The sequence below is a fragment of the Ambystoma mexicanum genome, chromosome 3p (assembly GCF_040938575.1).
Source record: "Ambystoma mexicanum isolate Mex_15411 chromosome 3p, UKY_AmexF1_1, whole genome shotgun sequence".
Classification (NCBI taxonomy): domain Eukaryota; kingdom Metazoa; phylum Chordata; class Amphibia; order Caudata; family Ambystomatidae; genus Ambystoma; species Ambystoma mexicanum.
Window position 1 is genome coordinate 878,990,767 of NC_090925.1, and position 22,638 is coordinate 879,013,404.

Below are 22,638 nucleotides of genomic sequence, written 5' to 3' on the forward strand. Positions count from 1 at the left end.
TGTGTCGTGTATAAAAAACAAAACAAAATACAAAATAACAAAAATAAAAAAAAAATAAGGCTCTTTTCAGAGCCGCCTTTCACAGTTAAAAAATAGAAGTGAAAATAAATGAAGCAGGGCCCTTTGTATTTTTTAGAAGTTCGCGGACAGTCCGCGAACATCTAAAAATTTGGGGTGCTACCCTATCATAACCATTGCAATTTTCTCTGGGAGGAAGTCGTGGCTCTGAAAAGAGCCTTTGGGAGGTGTTTGTATGCCACACACCTACCTCAAAATGGATGCGGTAATTCTAAAAAAGGTTGCAATGCATTTTGTACATTTCTCAGAAAAATCTGATTGCCAGAATAAGTAAGATGGACTCCATCTCTGCGAAAAATGTATGTACTACGAAACATAATATTTTCATTGTGAAAAGAGGACATGCCAAAATCTCTTAGAAAGGCACAAACAGCCTTATCAACATTGCACTTTGTTTTTTCCATTTTGGACCAAATGAAGAAGAACGAAGCCACATTTGTCTCTGCGCAATACGTGAAAATATTACTTGAGAATTAGGAAACATGTCCATGACCTTCCCAAGTCCTTCTTTCATAGCAAATTGCAAAGAAATTCCAGACACATGTCCTAAACTGTTCCCTCCACAATGAATTACAATTATGTCTGGATGTTGCTCTGTCTCCAAAGTAGCACAGAGAGGTAGCAAGTCCAACCACTTCATTCCACGTACTCCATGCCAGTGTACTTCCACATGTGGAAATCCAAGATCTACAGCTACTCCACAGCTTTCTGCATGCACCTTCAACCAATGTATCCATGAAGCTCCCAAAATCCAAACAATCTGTTTTCTGAAACACACAGCCATAGCTATCTGTTGTTCTCTCAGCAAAAAGAGTATCTGAGAAACTCTCTCCTGGCACAACACACCCACTAAACTTTCCTGACCAATCCCTTTCAGTGCTCATTCTCATTTGCATGACTTCTGAACCCAAAAATCCCCGGATGTAACACCCGATGTCCGCGAACTACCACCATGTCCGCGGATATATCGTAACATGAACAGCCCTTCTACCATTTCCACTTCACTCTCTGTGCCATTCCCTCATTGGATGTAGCTAAGAAGTCACATGACCATCCACCAATCACATTCAAGGCCTCTACATCTAACTGCATCATCATAGATCAGCACTGCAAATGTACTGTGAATATCTCTGAGTACAAGTGTCATATCATTGGCAAGCACCATCTACAAGAAATACTGTACAAGCCTCCAAAATTTCTACTTGCAGCTCCATGCATATCCATATGTATGAACACAAACTACAGGTATGCATATTTTCTGTACAGTACATGAACACATTTTCAAACTGACTTTTAGCTTGTCTAATCTGTAAAATGAATCTACTGTCTTTTTTTCAATCTCCTAAAATCAACTGTCACTTATAAACCTTTATACTATTTACTTTCTTTATACACACACACACTCAAATCATGTTAAACTACCATTTTTTAAATGAAATATATAGACTACATATATTCAAACAAAATTGCATGCATGGACACTACACTCTATGTTCAAATCTCAAAAAATAATACTTATACAATTACATAATTTTTTTTATTTCTTTATTTATTTAATTACTTTAATTTAAGCATGACATTGAGGCACCATTACCTGGAAGAGCTTAGTTACAGAAATAGTGGTATTCAGTGGTACATTATGAATTTCACAAGACATAGTAAAGATATTTTGTTTGCTACAGTTAGTCATTGCAATACAATTTGTTCATTAAGAAAATATATGTATTGAACTGGTGCGACGTATCTTATGTAAATAAGATAGTTTTAATGGTTTTGAGGAAGGCGCTGAGGATTTCAATTAAAAACATCAATGTCTAAATTAAAAACAGTGCTATATACAAACAAAATTACTAATTTGTTTCTTTTACAATTGCAGTGAAGACCATTCTCCTAAAAAGAAGCAGCCGAATTTGAAGAACAAAGAAGAACTAAGAAGTAACCTGTTCATTTTAGAAAAAAAGTAAGTAGAATATCACCATAATATTTGTATTATTACTCAAACACACTGTAAAGTTAATTCATGCTATTTCTGTGCCTAAAAATAGAGATTGTGCACCATTCTGTCCAAAAATCCCCATGTCTTAAACAGCGATTTACAGCCAGAATGGCCCACAAATTCCTATTTTTGGACACACAAATTACCCAACTCAACCGCTAGAATTTTGATATTATAGAACAACTGTTTTAATTGTATATATTAGATTTACTATTTGTACTTCTCCACACCACTAGCTTACTTTCTTCTGTCATCTGAACCCCAGTTTAGTAGCACATAAATTCAAGAATACCCATCCCTACTAGTTGTAGTGTCCAATGCACAATCACACACCATTATATACATCTTTATCATCTTACTCAAACACTCATGCACACAGCACACATACATTGCAGAACACTCCAACCCATACCTTCTTTATTTTTTTCAACAGACCCTAAAGAATGCCTACCAAAAGTCAAATCCGTAGAAAGCAACGCAGAAGTAGAGCAAATGAAAATAAAAGTGTCCAACGTAAGCATCCATCTCTAGCAGAATTTGTAAAAAAAAAGTTGAAACAAAACAGCTAATACAGTCATTTAGTGAAACAAAAACTTTCAAGTACAAAAACTTTGCCTCCTCTATCAAAATGTAAAACAAACCAAAAAACAATTAACAGAAAATCAGCTATCATTACAGATAAAACTGCTTCTTTAAATTTTGATATAGTGCAAAGTAAGCATACCAAGAAAAGTATTTTAGCCAAAATGTACCGTCACAAAGTCCTTCAAAATCTTATAAAAACAGGAGAGAAATCGGGTTCAATGCTTAAAACCTATCGTAGGAAATTAATCTTAGAAGCGTTGATAGACAATGCAATTCTTCTCAAAAGAAAGTTATTTATTTTAGTGTTAAACAAAATGAAACCACTAACAAAACTAATAACTAAATTCGAAAAAAGACTTCTCAATAAATGAAATGTCAACAGAAAGAACTTCTTAAGTATCTGCGGAGGTGAATGGAATCACACTACGAGCACAGAACCATACTTTAATGAAGAAGCGTACAAACAAAAGCAAACAAATACAATTGCCATACATAGCAGTGGTAGAGGTTATGAAAAAGTGAATAATACCATAATGGAACAAGAAGTACTCCTTACAAAAATATGCCCTGAAACTTAGAATTACCCCTCCATTCAACTGAATCAGAACATCTAGTGTACAAATGGGCATGCACGTCAATGTGTAACATTCCCAAACAATTGTTCAAGTCTTTACGCCAATTCCTCAATCAATATGTAAAAAGCAAAGACAAAATCAAAATTAAACTACTGCAAAATATGGATACCTGTCCAGTGCGCAAGTACACAGGACTACAAGGACATTCATTGGCCAGCATTAAAGGACCTACTTGTAAAACCACCTTCCATGATATCAAAAGGATATCAACACATCATTCGACTATAAGAAATCTAGTCTATAAACTGTACTATGCTAAAAGTCCTGCTTTAGCACGAGCAAATTTAAATAACATTCTTCTACATGGTACAGCAAAAGACCTACTTGAAGAAATTGACTATATCCAGAAAAAATATTTTGGAAGTGAAAGCCACTTACAGAATGAAATAGCTTTAAACCAAATTAGCAACAATTCTACACATGGCATCCTTTTACTAAACACATACAAAAAGAAATAATAACATTTTAAAGTACATCAGCTGAAGTACCAAACCATGTGTGTGTATGTTGCCGCAGAACTTTTTATAAAAGTAACACAAAAACTGTAGACCTATCATACAAAATAGAAGACAATGAAGATTCTAACTGGTTTGAATTAGCTCTCTACCTTGTAGCAGAAAACAAATACAAAATAACTGACCCCTTAATACTTTGCAGTTACTGCACTACAAAACTTGACAACAACCGAACTCCTCCACGTGCTATCACAAATAATTTGGAATTATACCCACTACCAAAACCCCTAAAACAACTTAATTTATATGAGAGCATCATAATTCAAACAGTGCACCCATTTCAAGCAATAATACGCCTTCAACCAAAAACAGCAAAAATTACCTCCCTCTGAATTGGTAAAAGGCATTCGTGGAAAAGTAGTTTATTTACCATTAGATCTAAAAGAAAATGTGCATACTCTAGGAGTGCAATGTCCAATGCAGCAATCTTTTATTATCTTAGTAAATGGGGTACCTACAAAAGACAAAAAAATATGACAACAGCTGGTATATTTACATAAAGTTAGACAAGCCTTGCAATATCTTAAAGAGAATAATGAATATTACAAAGAAATTAACATTGAAGAAAACTTGAAGGATACAAACTGAAATAATTCAAGAAACACAAGGAATGGGTCAATTTGAGCTCCTAGATCCTGCTACAATATCAAATACTTTAGACCATTATACAATTCATCCTTTGCACTCTAATGACACCATAGAAGATGCACTGGAAACATACCAAACGCATCAAACGAAAGGATCACCAATCAGCATATGGGAAAAAGTATAGAAGCACATGCTTTTCCTCTACTCTTTCCTACTGGCAAAAGGAGGAAGGTACGATGATAGACCTATTGAAATATCAGCATCAGAATATCGCTCATTACGGATGTATTCTGAAGATCCCAGATTTAGACAAAATGTGGAATACATATTCCACCTACTCTTTGAAAGTGAACTAGCAACTTTATGTTACGGAGTTGCACACATATTAAAATCAGGATCACACTTTCAAAATATGACAGCTACACAATTATTACAAAAAGTGCAACAAAAGGATGAGGTTTTACAATCAAATATTACAATTCTATTAGCAAATATGTGTGGTACTAAAGAGTACTGGTTTCAACGTCATGGAGATGTACGTTGTATGATCAGAAACCTTGGCCCACCCACTTGGTTTGTTACATTAAGTTGTGCAGAATATGCATGGGAAGATTTACATGATTTCCTACGCATATCAAACAAAAACAAAACAAACATAGATATACTAACACCTGGAGAACTTTGTTCTTTGGATCCTGTTAATGTTTCAAGATAGTTTCACCATCGCTTCATTGCTATGCTACATTTTATTTGTAATAAAACTGTTCCTCCCCTTGGAGAAGTGCAACACTTCTTTTGGAGAAAAGAAAACCAAGCCAGAGGAGCACAACATATCCACATGCTTTTATGGATTAAAGATGCTCCTAAATTTGGTCAAGACAGTGATGCCATTGTTTTACAGTTTATTGAAAAATATGTCACTTGGGAAATTCCATTTGAAGCAACAAATAGTGATCTTCATGCACAAATTTTACAATTTCAAAGACACAAATGTGGAAAATATTGTCGTCGCAATTACAAAAACAAAGGGAAATACTACACCAGATGCTGATTTGGTTTCCCTAGACCAGTTACAAATACAGGTCAAGTGAACAAACTCATGTCTTGAGTTAGATATAGTGTTAAAGGTAAGTCACCTAAAAATACATATTACATAAAAAGAAAAGAAGAAGAAAAATATATCAATGATTATAATGCAATCATTGCCCACTTATGGAATGCAAACATAGATGTCCAGTACATTGCAGACAATTCTACTGCAGTTGCACGATATGTCACAGCATACTTGACCAAAGCAGAAAAGACAGAGCTCCAAGACCTCTGGAATGACCTGTCATCAGATAAAACAGTGTCTCAGAAATTATACAGCTTGGTCATAAAAATGCTCTCCCATAGAGAATGTGGATCATATGAAGCAGCTGATCGTTTAACTGGTACTGCATTGTATGGTAAATCTGAAAATATAGTATGGCTAAGTCTTGGTCCAGCTAAATCTAGAAAAAGAGTTCTAAAATCATATGAAGATATAGAAACAATAGCCAAACGTGATCCCAACAGCCAAGACATTTTAAAAAATAATGTATTGGGAAGGTGGCGCTGTGGAGCAGCCCAAGATGGCTGCCTAGCTCCTGAGCTCCGTGTGGGACTGGGCGATATCCGTTTATATCTGCGGCCACACTGTGCGTTACACGCTTATCTCTGCATCACCTTTGCCCCACACCTCAGCGCCTCTGCCGAGCGAAATTCCGGCTCCTCTACGACCCCGGGCGACCCAATTCGGGGTCCTGGACTGGGCGGCCTGACTCCGGCTCTCTCCTCCGCGGTGTCTCAGGGCCTGGCACCTCTCCTGTGCGCTCGATCGGGCGGACTGCGGCCCGATCGGAATTCCGGCGGCCTCCAGGCGTCCTGGGTCTGACACCCCCCGGGAGCAGCCTGACTGGGGGCCCGTGGCCGGCAGTGACGCGGACGCGTCCCAGCCCTCCGCCGGCCGTGAGAGGACTCCGGCTGTGGTCCCTTGCTGGGGGATCGGGGGGGTGAGCCCCCGGAAGGTGAGGGGCGGCTACCGGTAGGCCCTACATCCCCGCCCGGCCCCCCCCGGGCGGACTGCGGCCCGCTGGGGGACTCGTCAGCACACCGAGGCCAGCAGATCGGCAGCGACGTCCCCCACCAAGTCCCCGCTTGAGACTGGCTCTCTCCCCCGCGGTGTGCGCGGCGCCGGCCCGAGGCCTTCCCCCTTCTCAGGGCCTTGCACCTCTCCTGGGCGCTCGATCGGGCGGACTGCGGCCCGATCGGAGTCGCGGCGGCCTCCAGGCGTCCTGGGCCTGACACCCCCGGGAGCGGCCTGACTGGGGGCCGTGGCCGGTGACGACGCGGACGCATCCCGGCCCTCCGCCGGCCGTGAGAGGGCCTTGGCTGTGGTCCCTTGCTGGGAGATCGGGGGGGGTGCGCCCCCGGAAGGTAAGGAGCGGCTGCCAGTGGCCCCTACATCCTCGCCCGGCCCCCCCGGGCGGACTGCGGCCCGCTGGGGGACTCGTCAGCACACCGCGGCCTGCGGATCGGCAGAGACGTTCCCCACCACGTCCCCGCTTGAGACTGGCTTAGTGGCGCCCCCCCCCCCAGATTCGCTTCCCGGGTCGCCTGCCTTTGCGGCCCGGTCCTCTCCACACTGTGGGCCCTGGGTGCTGCCCAACACCAGCACACCCCAATCAGCCCCGCTGGGCCCTGTTCTCCTTCACCCGAGAGGCCCCCACAGCTGGGGTTCTCCCCCCTGGTATTTCCCCCGCACTCTTCTCTCTGATATTGGGACCACCGCTTACTCCACCCCCGCGCACCAACCCACGATGCCTAGCAAGACCAAGGGATCCTCCAAGGGGGGTGCCATGGATAGATTCGCCAGGGCTGTCCAGAGGGAGGAGGCTGACCGGGACTTACCTATTACTGAGGAGCTGGAGAACAACGTTTGCCCCTCTCCTGCGGCCCCTGACCTGACCACGATCATGGAAGCTATGGCCAAAAACTTTGCTTCCTTTCACGAGAAGCTTGACGACATCAATGCCAATGTTGCCTCTTTAAAGACACGGGTGGATCAGGCGGGGACCAGGATCACAGACGCCGAAAACCGTATATCAACTAATGAGGATGCTATACATGCGCTACAAGATACTGTGGCATCACTGTCCCAAGATATGCGGAATGTGAAAGCAAAGTGTGAGGATCTCGAGTCGCGCTCCCGCAGGAACAATCTGCGTATTATCGGAGTGCCAGAAAACGCCTTAAAGGGTCGCATGGAAGACGCGGTCGAATCATTGTTGAGGTCCCTCCTGGGTGACCCCGCCATGTCCCCATACTTCACCGTCGAGCGCGCTCATCGGGCTCTGTCACCCAGACCCAAGCCAGGGGACATTCCCAGACCCATCATAGCCAGGATTCTCAATTACAGAGACAGAGATCTTATCCTCCGCCTGGCCCGAGAGAAGGGAGACCTGCGATTCGAGTCTCACACAGTGAGAATCTTCCCGGACTTCTCTGTAGCGGTCCAGCAAGAGAGGCGTCACTTTATTGGAGTCAAGAAACTACTCAGAGAACGGAATGTCCCCTATGCTATCCTGTTTCCAGCCCGTCTCAAAATCACACACAATGGGAAATTGTACTTTTTCACTGTACCAGAGGAGGCGGTGAAATTCATCGAGGCGCATCTACCGCTTCCCATCCCGGCGGGAGCTCAGGCTGAGGATGTCTGAGTCGATGCCACACACTAACTGGCCTTCTCTATCTTGTCCATGGTACTCGTCAATCGGAACGTGGTCATTGTAACAATTCACAACAGTCCTATGGTCTCAGGCCCCCTGTGTGCCCAGCCGGGCGAGGTGCTCGGCTGGCTATGGTGGCCTGTCTTCTGATCCGGGTACTGCAGAACCTGTCACTGACGGCGTTGCTGTCATGCATATTTGTCCTTAAAGCCGCCCACACGGCCACAGCACACCTCGCTGCATTTGCAATGTTCTTGGTTTTTTGGTTCCCGCTGCTTTGGTGCCACTGTTGGGCACGGGAAGGGTGTCATCCCTGTTGGATGTCGCCCCCCGACCTCCATGCTTTGGGGAGTGTCGGGTTAGCTGGAGATACCTGCGGGGAGGGGTGGGGGTTTCACACTGCAAGTTGGGGGTGGGCAGTGAGGGTGGGACGCGGTTGGGGTGGGGATTGGGGACATGTTTTCGAAAATGGCAGTGGCGGACTGACAGCTGGTCGCGCACCGGATCGCAATGCTCTAATTGTACATCATTCTGTTTCTGCATTTCAGCATCTGTGGTGGGATGTTCACTAAGCTTATTGAGATATATCTGTCCGCTTCAGTCATGGGCACTCTGTCACTGGGAGATCCGGTGACCATTGCACTGGGGTCCGGTACTGGGGGAGGTGGGATCTGGCGTCCTCTGACGTTGGATCACTATCTCTGGTTTCTCCGCAATGGGATTTTATTGATTGGGGTACTAGTATGGCTGTGACGATAATGACATGGAATGTCCGGGGCCTCAGCAATTACACCAAGGGTCGCAGGATCATGGCTTACGCTAATAGGCACCACTGCAAGGTGTTACTCCTGCAGGAAACACACTCCACTGGCCCGTTGGCCAGAAGCATTGCGCCCACATGGGGTCCCCTCAGGTACTTCACGACCTACTCTACGAGGGCCCGTGGAGTGCTGACACTAATTCATAAGTCTCTTAAATTCTCTCTTCACAGAAGCTATATTGACCCGGGGGGGAGGTACGTCATCCTCCATTGCGCCATCGCCAACAGAGATTACCTACTCGTTAACACTTATGGCCCCAATGTAGACTCCCCTGAGTTTATTGATCAGGTGGTGTCCATACTCCTGGGATACGTGGGTGTACAGATCATCTGGGGTGGTGACATGAATTTTATTTTAGACCCTGCCGTGGACAGGACTGGCTCTGCCCCCAGACCCTTAGCGAGTGCAGCGCGCAGGCTCTTGACACACTGCAAGTCACTGGATATCCTGGACAGTTGGAGAGCTCTCCATCCGTTAACGCGGGAATACACATATTATTCATCGGTACATGATAGCTCTTCTAGAATTGATCTGATCCTACTGTCGGCCCAACTCATTGGTGGGGTTTCAGATATTCGTATACTTGCACGTACTCTGTCTGATCATTCACCGGTCGTACTGATCATTAACATGGGCATCCAAGCCCCCACCATGAATACTTGGCGCTTTAAATCGGCCGCCCTGCAAGACATCGTTTTCAAGGCAGACATTCTGTCGGATATTCGGTCCTACTTTGAATTCAACTCGCCACAGGACACCACCCGGGGGGTCCGCTGGGACGCCTTCAAGGTGTTCATTCGGGGGGCAGCCATCTCTAGGGAGTCCGGGGTTCTCAAGTCCATTAGGGCCTCCCTGTCGCGATCTGAAGCCAAACTGCGGGATCTTGGGCGGGCCCACCCCACCTCTGTTGACCCTGTCATCCTTTCCCAGATAAGTGAGGAACTGAAGCTGTTCAACGAGCAGGCCGGCAGGGAGGTGCAGTACTTTAGCCGACCTCAGGCGGCGCGGAAATACGGTGAGGGGGACAGACCTGGCAAAACTCTGGCCGCCTTGGCCAGGGGGGAGTGGGGGCCAGCCCAAATCACCTGCGTCAAAGGTAGCAATGGGTCGACCCAGTGGTCGGACCAACATATTTTAGAGACCTTCACAGACTTTTACTCCGAACTGTACTCGCAGCCTCCCGAACATAGCGAATCGCAGATGCGCGAGCTCCTTGCCCAGATCCCCACCACTGTCGTCTCCCATGCTACAAGGGAACAGCTAGACTCCCCCTTCACCCTGGACGAAATAGTGGAGGCCATTTCCAGCCTTCCGAAGGGTAAAGCACCGGGCCCCGACGGGCTTACGGCCGAATTCTTTCAGGAGCACGTGGCCATATTGGGCCCCGAATTGCTTGAGGTCTGGAATGAATCCCTGCGCCTGGCCTCTCTTCCCCCATCCCTACGTGAAGCTGTTATCACGGTTCTCCTTAAGCCTGGCAAGCCGCCCGATGAATGTGGCTCGTATCGCCCCCTCTCACTCATGAACCTAGATACGAAGATCTTCGCCAAGGTGATTGCTAATCGCTTTCTCCCGGTCATGCCTTATATGGTTCATGAGGACCAGTCCGGTTTTGTCCCTGGCAGATCCACATCACACAATATTAGACGGCTGCTCAACGTAATGGCCCGCATAGACCAGAGCGTGAGTGCGGTGGCGGTGACATTGGATGCCCAGAAGGCTTTTGACATGGTTTCCTGGAGATACATGTGGCTGGTTCTGGAAACCATGGGCGTCGGTCCTGGGATGATCTCCTACATCAGATTATTATACACCTCCCCGGTTGCCAGAGTCCGCGTCAACTCTCAAACTTCTACACTGTTTCCTCTCTTCCGGGGTACCCGCCAGGGATGCCCATTCTCCCCAATTCTGTTCGCCCTTGCCATCGAGCCTATGGTGGACTTTATCAGGGAACGACACATGCGCGGGGGAATACCTCTCCGGGGCGCCTCCGAGGTGGTCTCCCTATACGCGGACGATGTCCTTCTGTTCGTCAGGGACCCAGATCTCTACCTCGACCCTCTCCTCCGGGACATCACCCGCATCGGGACTTTTTCAGGCTTCACTATAAATTACACAAAGTCCGAACTTTTCCCCCTCACACACTCCACACTTCACCCGGCCACTGAATACCCGCTCAGGTGGTCTCCCAATGGGATCAAATATCTGGGGGTTCATGTGTCCCGGACCAGGGAGACCCTTCTGGCTGACAACTATGTGACATTGGCTGCACTGGCCGAAGCCAAACTAGAGCGCTGGCGCTCTCTTCCCTTATCATTGGCCGGGCGGCTGTCGCTGGTCAAGATGATACTGCTCCCTAAGTTCCTGTACACGTTTACAAATGTTCCCATCTGGCCTGGAAATAGTTACTTCACTGATCTACACAAGCTGTGTGCCCAATTCTTGTGGCATTCCGGCGCGGTGCGGAAAAAGTGGGGTGCTATGACCCTTCCCTATGATAGGGGCGGGTTCACGGCCCCTGACTTGATGAGCTATTGGACTGCGGCTCAGGCACAATTTGCCACATACTGGTATCCTGGTCCTCCTTCCCGCCCGCATGTCAGGCTTGAAATCATTGCTGCTTCCGGTGCTAACATTATGTCCTTACTTCTACACCGGAAATATGAACCTGACTCTCCCATAGACCCCGTCCAGACCACCTTGTTTGCCTGGAGGCGGATATTCGCTGCTGCCCCTGAGACTCACCCTTACTACAAATGGCTCCCCGCATGGCGGGTCCCCAGTTTGGAACCCACGAATGACTCAGCCCTGGCACGGCACTGGCGGGACCTGGGTTATCTGGCCCTTACAGACTTTTACCCGGATGGGGTATTCATAACGCCACAGACGTGGAAACCAGCCCACTCGGGCTCGCCACTCGAGCTACTTCAGTTTTACCGACTCCGCGCAGCGTTCCGGGCAGCTTGGCCCACCTTCCCCAGCGAACCCCCAGACCACCCTGCCATCTCCTACATTGCTAACTCCGGGGGGGCGCGGGGAGTGGTCTCATCATTGTACAAACTCCTGCTCACTGCTTCAGCAACACCGCCCCCCAGGGCGAGAGAGGACTGGGCCTCTGAACTGGGGGTTGTTATTTCAGAGCAGCTGTGGGGTAAAATGTGCTCCCACACCAGTAGGGTCTCTCTTAATTTTCGACATCGCACTATGCAGTACAAGCTGCTGAATAGGCTATACTATACGCCACGCAGACTTTCCAAATTCGCCCACTCCGACACGCGACTCTGCCCCCGTTGTGGGGCGGAAGATGCCGGTCATCTCCACATGTTCTGGGATTGCCCCAACCTGGCCCCATTCTGGGATGAGATTTTTAAGACCATGTCCGCACTCTGTGATGCGGTGCTTGAGCCTGACCCGATGGGGGCGTTGTTTGGTCAGTGGGATGCTGAGGGCGCCAGAGGAGAGGCCAGGCTGTTAAATGTATGCTGTGCAATTGCTAAAAAATGTATTCTTCAAAACTGGAACCGCTCGGCACCCCCCACTTTCCAGAAATGGTTGAACTTGGTGACCTGGTCCCGTGACTGCGAGGAGGACTACATTATTACCCTCCCAGGCCGGTCCTGGCCCAAAAACATTTGGACTGCCTTCAACAGCTATCTCAACGCTCTCGATGCTACCTCTTTGGCGGATGGCTCGCCCTAGACCCCATTTCTGTACATTGTGCTCCCCAATATGGCACTTAGCTGATCTTTATCTGCAAATGTATGCTACTGTGTGTGAACATCCCAGTGTAATGTACCTTGTCATGTTTAAAGACCATACTCTTGATCTGATGTGTGTGTATGTCAACTGCCACTGCCAGCAAAAATAAAAGTTTAAAAAAAAAAAAATAAATAATGTATTGGACACATACTACCCAAACAGAAGTAATACTTTGGAAACCATGTGTCTATACCACATAGCCCAAAACTACACATACAAAAATAATATAAAACCTGATGAAAAAAAAGGTAAATACAGAGTGACAAACTGTGAAGGCAGCTTAGTTAAACTCACCAAACCAAATTTAATTAATCATATCAAATTGTCATTAAAGACTCCTCAACATAAAGAAGTATATTACATGTCCCTGCTACAACTCTTTAAACCATGGAGAAAAGAAGAAGAAATACTAGATAACTATGACTCATATGAAGATGCTTTTAAAGCAAATGAAAGCACTATAACTGATGTAAACTTTACACAGTACAAAACAATGTTGCACAATGAACAGCAACACGAAGAAGAACTCCAGGCCCAACTAGATAAAGAAACTCCTGACAGTAGTCAACCTTCTGTAACAGGAAGCCAAGAACCACTGGGAGAACCACTAATAATAAATGAGGCAGAATTAGCTATGATAGAAGTAGAAAACACCATGTGTCAGTATGAAGATAAAGAAGACTTAACTATGCTACAATCAAAACTAAACAATGAGCAACGTAGCATTTTTCAAGAAGTAACAAAACAAATTGCACATGGTGTACAACATGAAAATAAAGAATGTTCCTGCCATAATTATAAACCTATACTACTGTACGTCAGTGGTGAAGCTGGTTCTGGCAAAACATTCCTAATCAAAATCATCAGTAAGTTCCTTCAACAATTGACAAACAACAAACTGTCAGCTGTTGTCACTGCCCCCACTGGTTTAGCTGCCTACAACATAGGTGGTGTCACGTTACACTGATTACTACTATTGCCAGTAGAACACCAAAACAAATTAGACTATTACAAACTTTCTGCAGAAGCTTCAATGGAACTACGCAGAGTATTGAAACAAATGAAAATGCTACTAATAGATGAAGTGAGCATGGTCTCCAACCTAATGTTGGCTTTGATTCACCTCAGATTACAAGAAGTACTCAAAACAAACTATGAAGAGCTCTTTGCAGGAAAACACATTATTGTTTTCGGAGATCTTCTTCAATTGACACCAGTAAAAGGTGAGCCTATTTTTAAAACATTAGGATACAAACTCTGCCGTAAAACTGTTGGCAGCATTGGAAATATCAACCTTTGGCAACATTTCCAATACGGATAATTAACAGAAAACATGCGGCAATCTGCAGATCTCACTTATGCCAACATATTAAAAAGTATCAGAGTTGGTATACTTTCTAAAGAAGCAGAAGCAATATTGAAAACCCGGCACATTCATGCACTTTATGGAAATAATGCATGTGCTACAGATGTTATGGAACAATTAGCCCACAAAAATGTCAATTGTATGGCCTTAATGCCAACTCTTGCAAGCCGTTTCAAATTCAATGAAATAAGTAAAGAAATGCAACCAATAATGGAAATTAGCGCCACAGACAAACTAGATGTACATGGTACGACACTACCCATGTGTGACCAAAGCCACAACAAGACTAAATAGTTTAGAAAAATCAATCTCAAACACAGCAGGCTTAGAAAAGATATTAAAATTATCCTTAAATTGCAGAGTAATGCTTATACGTAACCTTGACGTGGACCAAGGACTAGTTAATGGAGCACTGGGTACAGTTGTTGGCTTTCAATATTGTCTTTGACAAACTTTCAGAAGTAAAAAGGATAGGACGCTCAACAGCTCGATTCCTTCTCGCCAAAGACATGTATGTACGCAGAGAACAATTTTCTCTAACTCTTGCATACGCAGTCACGATTCATAAATCACAAGGTCTTACCCTAGACAAAGCAATGATAGATATTGGCAACACAGTCTTTAAAGAAGGCATGAGCTACGTAGCACTATCACGCTTACGTACACTTGACGGTCTATTTCTAATCAACTTTGATGCAAGTAAAGTAAACGCTGATATTCCTTGCATTTTAGAATACAATAGACTTCTCTCACTATACACCCCCCATCTAAACACATATTCTGTTCCACAAAAAGTAAAACGTTATAAAAGAAAAATAAATCAAACAGAAATGCAACAGAATGTCACTGCAAATCCTCCAAAGAGAGTAAAAGAAACTAATACTTCATCAAGTACCACAAGCAAAAAAGAATCAATTAGGGAAAGTAAACCAGGTACTTCTTCAAAGAAGGAAGACAAACTCCAAAAAAAGCAGTCAGATACAGAACTACCTGGTCCATTTAAACTCTCAAATATAGCTGGTGTAAGTTGCTACGCAAATGTAGCAATGAATATTCTATTTCAATTAGCACCAATTTTTGACAACATTTACTTACACAGTACAGACCCATTGTGTTTGCAAATGTTAGTACTTCATAGAAACGCAACAAACAAACCTGACAACACGTATAGTGTTTATGGAATAAGACAACAATTGGACTACTGTGCTGGAATGGTGAAATTCACTATAAACTCACAGGAAGATCCACAATAATTTGTAATGTACTTACTACAAGTACTGGAAAACAAAAACATACCTATAAATGAAATCTTCCAGATTTCATACATGTGGAAACATACATGCACTCTCTGCAACAATGTGACACAAGAACAAATCCCCAATGAACGCTTCGTTTATATATATATATCAATACCTAATTGTGAATCCATTCCATTTCAGCAACTTGTACAAAATGCAAACCATGGTAGATTATGTTCTACCTGCAATTCAGATAATCGCTTCACGTTAGTAATACAAACACATAGTAAATACATAATACTAAAGCTTCTACGTTACAATGCAGATGGTACCAAAAACAACTGCAAGCTGACTGGATTCACACATGGTCAAATATCACTTGGTAAGAAAACCTTCAAAACAATAGGTATAATCTACCACGCAGGAGCCACAACCAATTTAGGGCATTACACTGCATATATAAAAAAAAATGTGGATGGTTTGAATGTAATGATAGTACCATTACTCTAAAGCAGAGATTACCAGCAAATCTTACAAACGCTTATTTAATATTCTTAAAACCAAAATTTGATAACTAAACTGTACTTAAACCTTACGTAAACTTCTAGTACAAAAAATATAAACTGTTAGAATATTCCAAAAGCTATCTAACTGCCCAAAGATTTGACAACAACTAATCAGATAAATGAATACCACTAAATTAGAGCAAAAAATAGACAGTTAGAATACGCCAATTGGTATCTAACTGTCCCAAAATTTAACAATATCCAAACAGATAAATCAATACCACTAAAATATATTAAAAAAATAGACAGTTAGAATACACCTACTGGTATCTAACTGCTCCAAAATTTTACAATATCCAAACAAATAAATAATATGTTACTGCTCCAAAAAAATGCAACAAGCCAATGTGTAAAGCATTAGCCAGAAACAACAAGTGAACACTGAAAACAAACAAACAAATAAACTGTAGCATAACAGAAAAAGGTTTTTTTTTAATCCAACATGGATTTTTTTTTCTCCAACAGACCCAATGATTTTAGCAACGAACACAGAAACTGAGCAAATTGCACAGTACTCTGGTTTGTAATCTACTAAATATGAGGGTAAAAAAAAATGTTGATTATACAATGTAATAAGTCATTACAAAATACTAATACTAACATGCTATTTTCTTTTATCACAGAAATGAACAAGAAATACATGTACTCCAGTTACTAAATCAAACAGTAAGTATATTATACACTCTATGCCATGGCCACAACCATCGCAGCATATCACACCCATAGTATCTTATAACTTTGTTCCTTATAAATTTGTTTTTGACCCAAAGTTATAAGCAACTATAAGTGTGATATGCTGCGGTGGTTGTGGCCAGACACCGCAAGTGTTCTTAGAACACATTCAACTTGACAACGAACAATACGGACAGCGTCCTCAGAACACCCCCATTTTGTTTATTTTCGAACATTTCAGGACACCGCGAGAGTTCTTAGAACACTTGAAACTTGACAACGAACAATACGGACAGCGTCCTCAGAACACCCCCATTTTGTTTATTTGCGAACATTTCAGGACACCGTGAGTGTTCTTAGAACACAGAACACCCCAATTTTCTTTATTTACGAACATTTCAGGACACCACAAGAGTTCTTAGAACACTTGAAACTTGACAACGAACAATACGGACAGCGTCCTCAGAACACCCCCATTTTGTTTATTTGCGAACATTTCAGGACACCGCGAGTGTTCTTAGAACACATTCAACTTGCCAGAGAACAATACAGACAGCGTCCTCAGGACACCCCCATTTTGTTTATTTACGAACATTTCAGGACAACGCGAGAGTTCTTAGAACACATTCAACTTGCCATCGAACAATACGGACAGCGTCCTCAGAACACCCCCATTTTTTTTATTTGCGAACATTTCCGGACACCGCGAGTGTTCTTAGAACACATTCAACTTGCCAGAGAACAATACGGACAACGTCTTCAGGACACCCCCTACGAACATTTCAGGACAACGTGAGAGTTCTTAGAACACTTTCAACTTGACAACGAACAATACGGACAGCGTCCTCAGGACACCCCCATTTTGTTTATTTACGAACATAATACGGACAGCGTCCTCAGAACACCCCCATTTTGTTTATTTACAAACATTTCAGGACACCGCGAGAGTTCTTAGAACACATTCAACTTGCCATCGAACAATACGGACAGCGTCTTCAGGACACCCCCTACGAACATTTCTGGACACCGCGAGAGTCCTTAGAACACTTTCAACTTGACAACGAACAATACGGACAGCGTCCTCAGAACACCCCCATTTTGTTTATTTATGAACATTTTAGGACACTGCGAGAGTTCTTAGAATACTTTCAACTTCACAACGAATAATACGGACAGCGTCCTCAGGACACCCCCATTTTGTTTATTTACGAACATTTCCGGTCACCGCGAGTGTTCTTAGAACAGTTTCAGCTTGCTTGCGAACAAAACAGACACATATTGAGTCCTAAGAACACCCCACATTCAGTTTATTTAGAACATTTCAGAACACTCGTGATGTCCGCAGACAAATCGAACACAAAAACATCTACCACATAAAAAAACACAACTTTCAACCTATCTCATACTCTCCCACCATCCCCAAACACTCCTACACACCAACACACTCTACTAAATACAAATTTTGAACCAAGATTTACCGCACTGTCCGCGGACGTCCGCGAATCCATGATGGCGGGCGCTACCAAAAATCTGACGCGCTTCACGCTCCACACCGTCCGATCAGCGAACACGTCGCCTGTCCGCGGACACCACGCAAACTGATTGGCCAATCAGGACACTGTGTCACAATATGATGAAGTTCCTTCCCCCTGAGACTCCTCACCTGGGTCTTCAGTGGGGTTCGATGGCCTCGGTCTCCTTCTTCTTTCCGTCTGGGGATTCTCTCTTTCGTCACTTGACTTGATAGTCCTTCTTCCCTTCTTGCGTTCGAAGAGATAGGGACGTTCTCCCCCCGAGGCCACCTTGCCCGCCTATGGATCTGGCAGTCAGGTGAACCCAGGGGAGTCCGTTCCTCAAACAGGGAAAAAGCCTGATGGCAGAAAAAACCCTGTGTGTTAGTCGATGGGATTGGTCGATCCGATGGGAAGACTGGAGAGGCTGGTGTAGTCCCGTATCAGGTGAAACAGCAAGTTAAACGAAGGCCTGATCTTCCTGGATAAGGGTTCGCTCCAAGCGATGCTCTGTGAGAGAATGGGGTTCGGCAGCTCGCTGGAAGCAAGGAACTATTCCAAACAGGAGGCAAATGGAAAAGGATACCGGAGGCTAAAGAGGTAAGGATAGCCACAATAGGAATCTGGAGAAAACAAGAAGAGATGAAGATAACAAGCAGGTGAAAGTACCCGAGAAATCCAGGGAGAAAGAGAGCGAGAGAAAGAGAGAGCGAGAAAGAGAGAGAGAGAGAGAGAGAGAGAGAGCGAGAGAGAGAGAGAGAGAGAGAGCGAGAGAGAGAGATAGCGAGAGAGAATAGAAGGTGGGTGAAACACAGAAAAGAATGTGACTGACCCGAGAAACACAGCGGATGGTAAACAGAGCCCACTAGACCCCGGGGTAGAAATTAAGGGAACAGAAATCTGAAGGCGCACTCGAAAAGTGAGCCTAAGTCGGGAAACAAACAGCCGCGGAAAGGCAGACCGAAGGTAAGAGAAACTCGTGAAAGAGGCTGGACAGGAGAAAAAGGGGTCTGAACGAGAGGGGATAACCAGGGAAGGCACAGGCAAAATTCAAGGGAAAAACTCGTAAGTGAGGCACTGCAGCAAAGCGAAAGTCAATAGACCGACGAATGCGAGTTGCAACGCGAGTTGCAGGGGGCGTGGTCTCCTCTTATACCTGCCGGTCCAAGACGACTAGAGCGTCAAACAGACCGGTAGAGAGGCTCAATATCGCCTCCATCTTGCCCAGAGTTTCCACGGCCGCGGTGTGACAGTATGCCCTCTCTTCATCGACTCTCCCCCGGGTTTTCCCGAATGTAGGCGATGGAACTGTCTTAGAAGTCGTGGGGCGTGGATATGACATCTGGGCTCCCAAGACCGTTCTGCTACAGAATATCCCTTCCACTGGACCAGATATTGTATAGTTCCATGCTTGTAACGTGAATCAACCAGCCTCTCCACTTCATATTCTTCCGGTTCGGGATCTTGGTGTATAGAGGAGGGTATACGACGGCCCATGGGATCTGGATGATAAGCCTTTAGGAGGGAGGTATGAAACACAGGGTGTATCCTTTTCAGACTGGAAGGCAGACGTAATCGAAAGGCCACTGGGTTTACTTGAGATAAAATGGGAAATGGGCCTATAAAGCGGGCTGAGAATTTACCAGGATGAACCCAACGTGGGAGATATTTGGTTGACAACCAGACCTTAGTCCCCACTTCCCATTTGGGGTTAGGAGATCTCTTCTTATCAGCATACTTCTTGTATCGAATCCTACTTGCCTCCAGCTTCTGAGCTGCTTCCTTCTGGATGGATCGAAGATCAAACAGGCGCTGGTCTACCAAAGGGACTGAAGTTGGAGGAACCCCAAAGAGAGGTATATGCCTCGGATGATAACCGTAGGTGAAGTAGAAGGGGCTGAAGCCAGTTGCCGAATGTTTGGTGTTGTTGTAAGTAAATTCTGCTAAAGTTAGAAAGGACTTCCACTTATCTTGTTCCTGATGACAAAAGCAACGGAGATATTGTTCGAGAGTGGAATTTAGGCGTTCTGTTTGTCCGTTGCTTTGGGGATGATAACCAGAGGATAAGGCTCTCTTTATACCCAAAGCACTACATAAGGCTGACCAGAATCGGGATGTAAATTGGGACCCCCTATCGGAAACTATGGTCCGAGGTAGACCATGCAATCTTACTATATCTCTCAGGAACACTTCGGCGGTTTCGGATGCAGAAGGCAAGCCAGGCAAGGGAGAGAAGTGAGCCATCTTGCTCAATGTATCCACCGTAACCATGATTGCTGTGGATCCCATAGAGAGAGGGAGATCCACGATGAAATCAGTGGAAATGTGTTCCCAAGGTTGTGATGGTAGAGGTTCTTGTTGGAGCAACCCCATGGGCCGATGAGTAATGGGTTTATTAGCCGCACATACCGGACAAGCCATCACATATGTTCTGACGTCCTGGTCCATAGTCGGCCACCAGAAATATCTGGATATCAGATGTAGTGTTGCCCCTTGGCCCTTATGTCCTGCCGAAGGAAGGTCATGGCACCAGAATAAGGCTTGCGTCTGGAGTTTTTCCGATGGCAAGTACAGTGATCCTCGATGAAAGTATAGCTTCCCTCTTCTTTCCATGAGGGTCATATGGTCGGGAGAGACTTCAGAGAGACTGGTCGAGCGCTCTACTTCTTGTATGAAGGAGTTGACCATTCCTAGGATTCTCTTACCAGAGAGCATCTCACCCAGGCTCTGATCTTCTTTGGGCTCCAGACTGCGGGACAGAGCATCCGCTAGGGCATTCTCCTTTCCTGGAAGGTAGGTTATCTCAAAGTCGAACTGGGAAAACAAATACGCCCATCGGGCGTGACGAGAATTGCGGCATTCCATCTGTTGCAAAACCTTAAGATTCCGGTGGTCAGTGCGAACCAGAAATGGATGGGCAGCCCCTTGAAGTAAATGCCTCCATTCAATGCATGCCTGACGAATCGCCAGTAATTCTCGTTCCAACACAGAGTAGTTCCTCTCACTAGGTGTAAGAGTTCTGGAATAATATGCTACCGGATTTTCTGCTCCGTCTTTGCCTGATTGTAGGAGAGCAGCTCCAATGGCACCTCCGGAAGCATCCGTCTCCACCACAAAAGGAAGAGACTGATTTGGTTGCACTAGGATAGGAGCGGTGGTGAATGTCCTCTTAAGTAATAGAAAGGCCTGATCCGCCTCCTTATCCCATTCAAACTTCTGGCCTTTCTTAAGCAAACGGGTGATTGGTAGAACAATATCCGAGAAGCTAGGAATAAATCTTCTGTAAAAGTTAGATAGTCCCAGAAATCTCTGTATATCCTTGGGATTCCTTGGAGTGGGCCATTGAAGAACTGCCTTAACCTTCTCCGAATCCATCTGTACCCCCTCTTTAGAAAGAATGAACCCTAAATAAGATACTGAGGAGGCTTCAAAAACACATTTCTCGGGTTTAACCAGTAGTTGATGTTCTCTCAACCTTTGAAGAACTTGCGTGACGTGCCTTCGATGTTCAGAGAGGGAGGAAGAGAAGATCAAAATATCGTCTAAATAGACCACCACCGAGATATATAGCATATCTGAGAAGATATTATCTACAAAACGTTGGAACACGGCAGGAGCATTCACTAGTTCGAAGGGCATCACCCTATACTCAAAGTGTCCCAAGGGAGTTCTAAAAGCCGTTTTCCACTCATCTCCCTCCCTTATTCTCAACAAATGATAGGCTCCTCGAAGGTCTAGCTTTGTAAAGATTGAGGCTCCTTCCACTGCTTCAAGTACCTCCTTTATGAGGGGCATAGGGTACCTGTCCCTGATAGTCAGGCTGTTCAGCCCACGGTAGTCTATACACGGTCTTAATTCCGTAGTACCCTTCTTAGGAATGAAGAACATTGAGGCCCCTGCCGGAGAATGGGATTCTTGTATTAAACCGTTTTGCAGATTGGCATCCAAATACTCCTTCAATGCTCTTCTTTCCGGTAGTGACATAGGGTACATACGACCAAAAGGAACAGATGCCTACGGCTTTAGATCGATACCGCAGTCCTCGGCTCGATGTGGGGGTAGAGTACGAGGTAGTCTGTCTTCGAAGATTGCAGCATACTCCTGATAACGCGGTGGAATCGTTTGGACCACTGTCGTGAAAGTCGAGAGTGCTATCCCCTTCCTCATCAAAGGAGGGGGTTGTGATAGACATTCCTTCGAGCAGTAGTGTGACAAAAAACAGACGGTATTCGCAGACCAATCAATCCTGGGATTATGTTTACGTAGCCAGGGTATGCCCAGGATGATTGGGAAATGAGCTGCTCTTATAACATCAAAGACGATCTGTTCTTGGTGCTGAGACAAGGACATGTTAGCCGGAACTGTCTCCTAAATGATGGGACCGGAGGAAAGGGGAGCTCCATCTACCCCTTCTACAGGCAAAGGGCAGGCCTTCCGACGCAGGGGTATGCCTTGTTCTTGAGCCCACTGGATATCAATAAAGTTCCCGGCCGCACCACAATCCAGCATGGCTAAGACTTCTACAGATGGAGAGGAATCAAAGGTAAGGCGCACAGAAA

At 44.9% G+C, this 22,638-nt stretch overlaps 1 protein-coding gene across 2 annotated transcripts in view; it reads right to left on the reverse strand.

Moving 5' to 3' along the window:
- LOC138581055 (sulfotransferase 1C2-like) overlaps positions 1 to 22,638 on the reverse strand; it is a 347,674-nt gene that overhangs the window by 210,717 nt on the left and 114,319 nt on the right. The window lies entirely within an intron of this gene.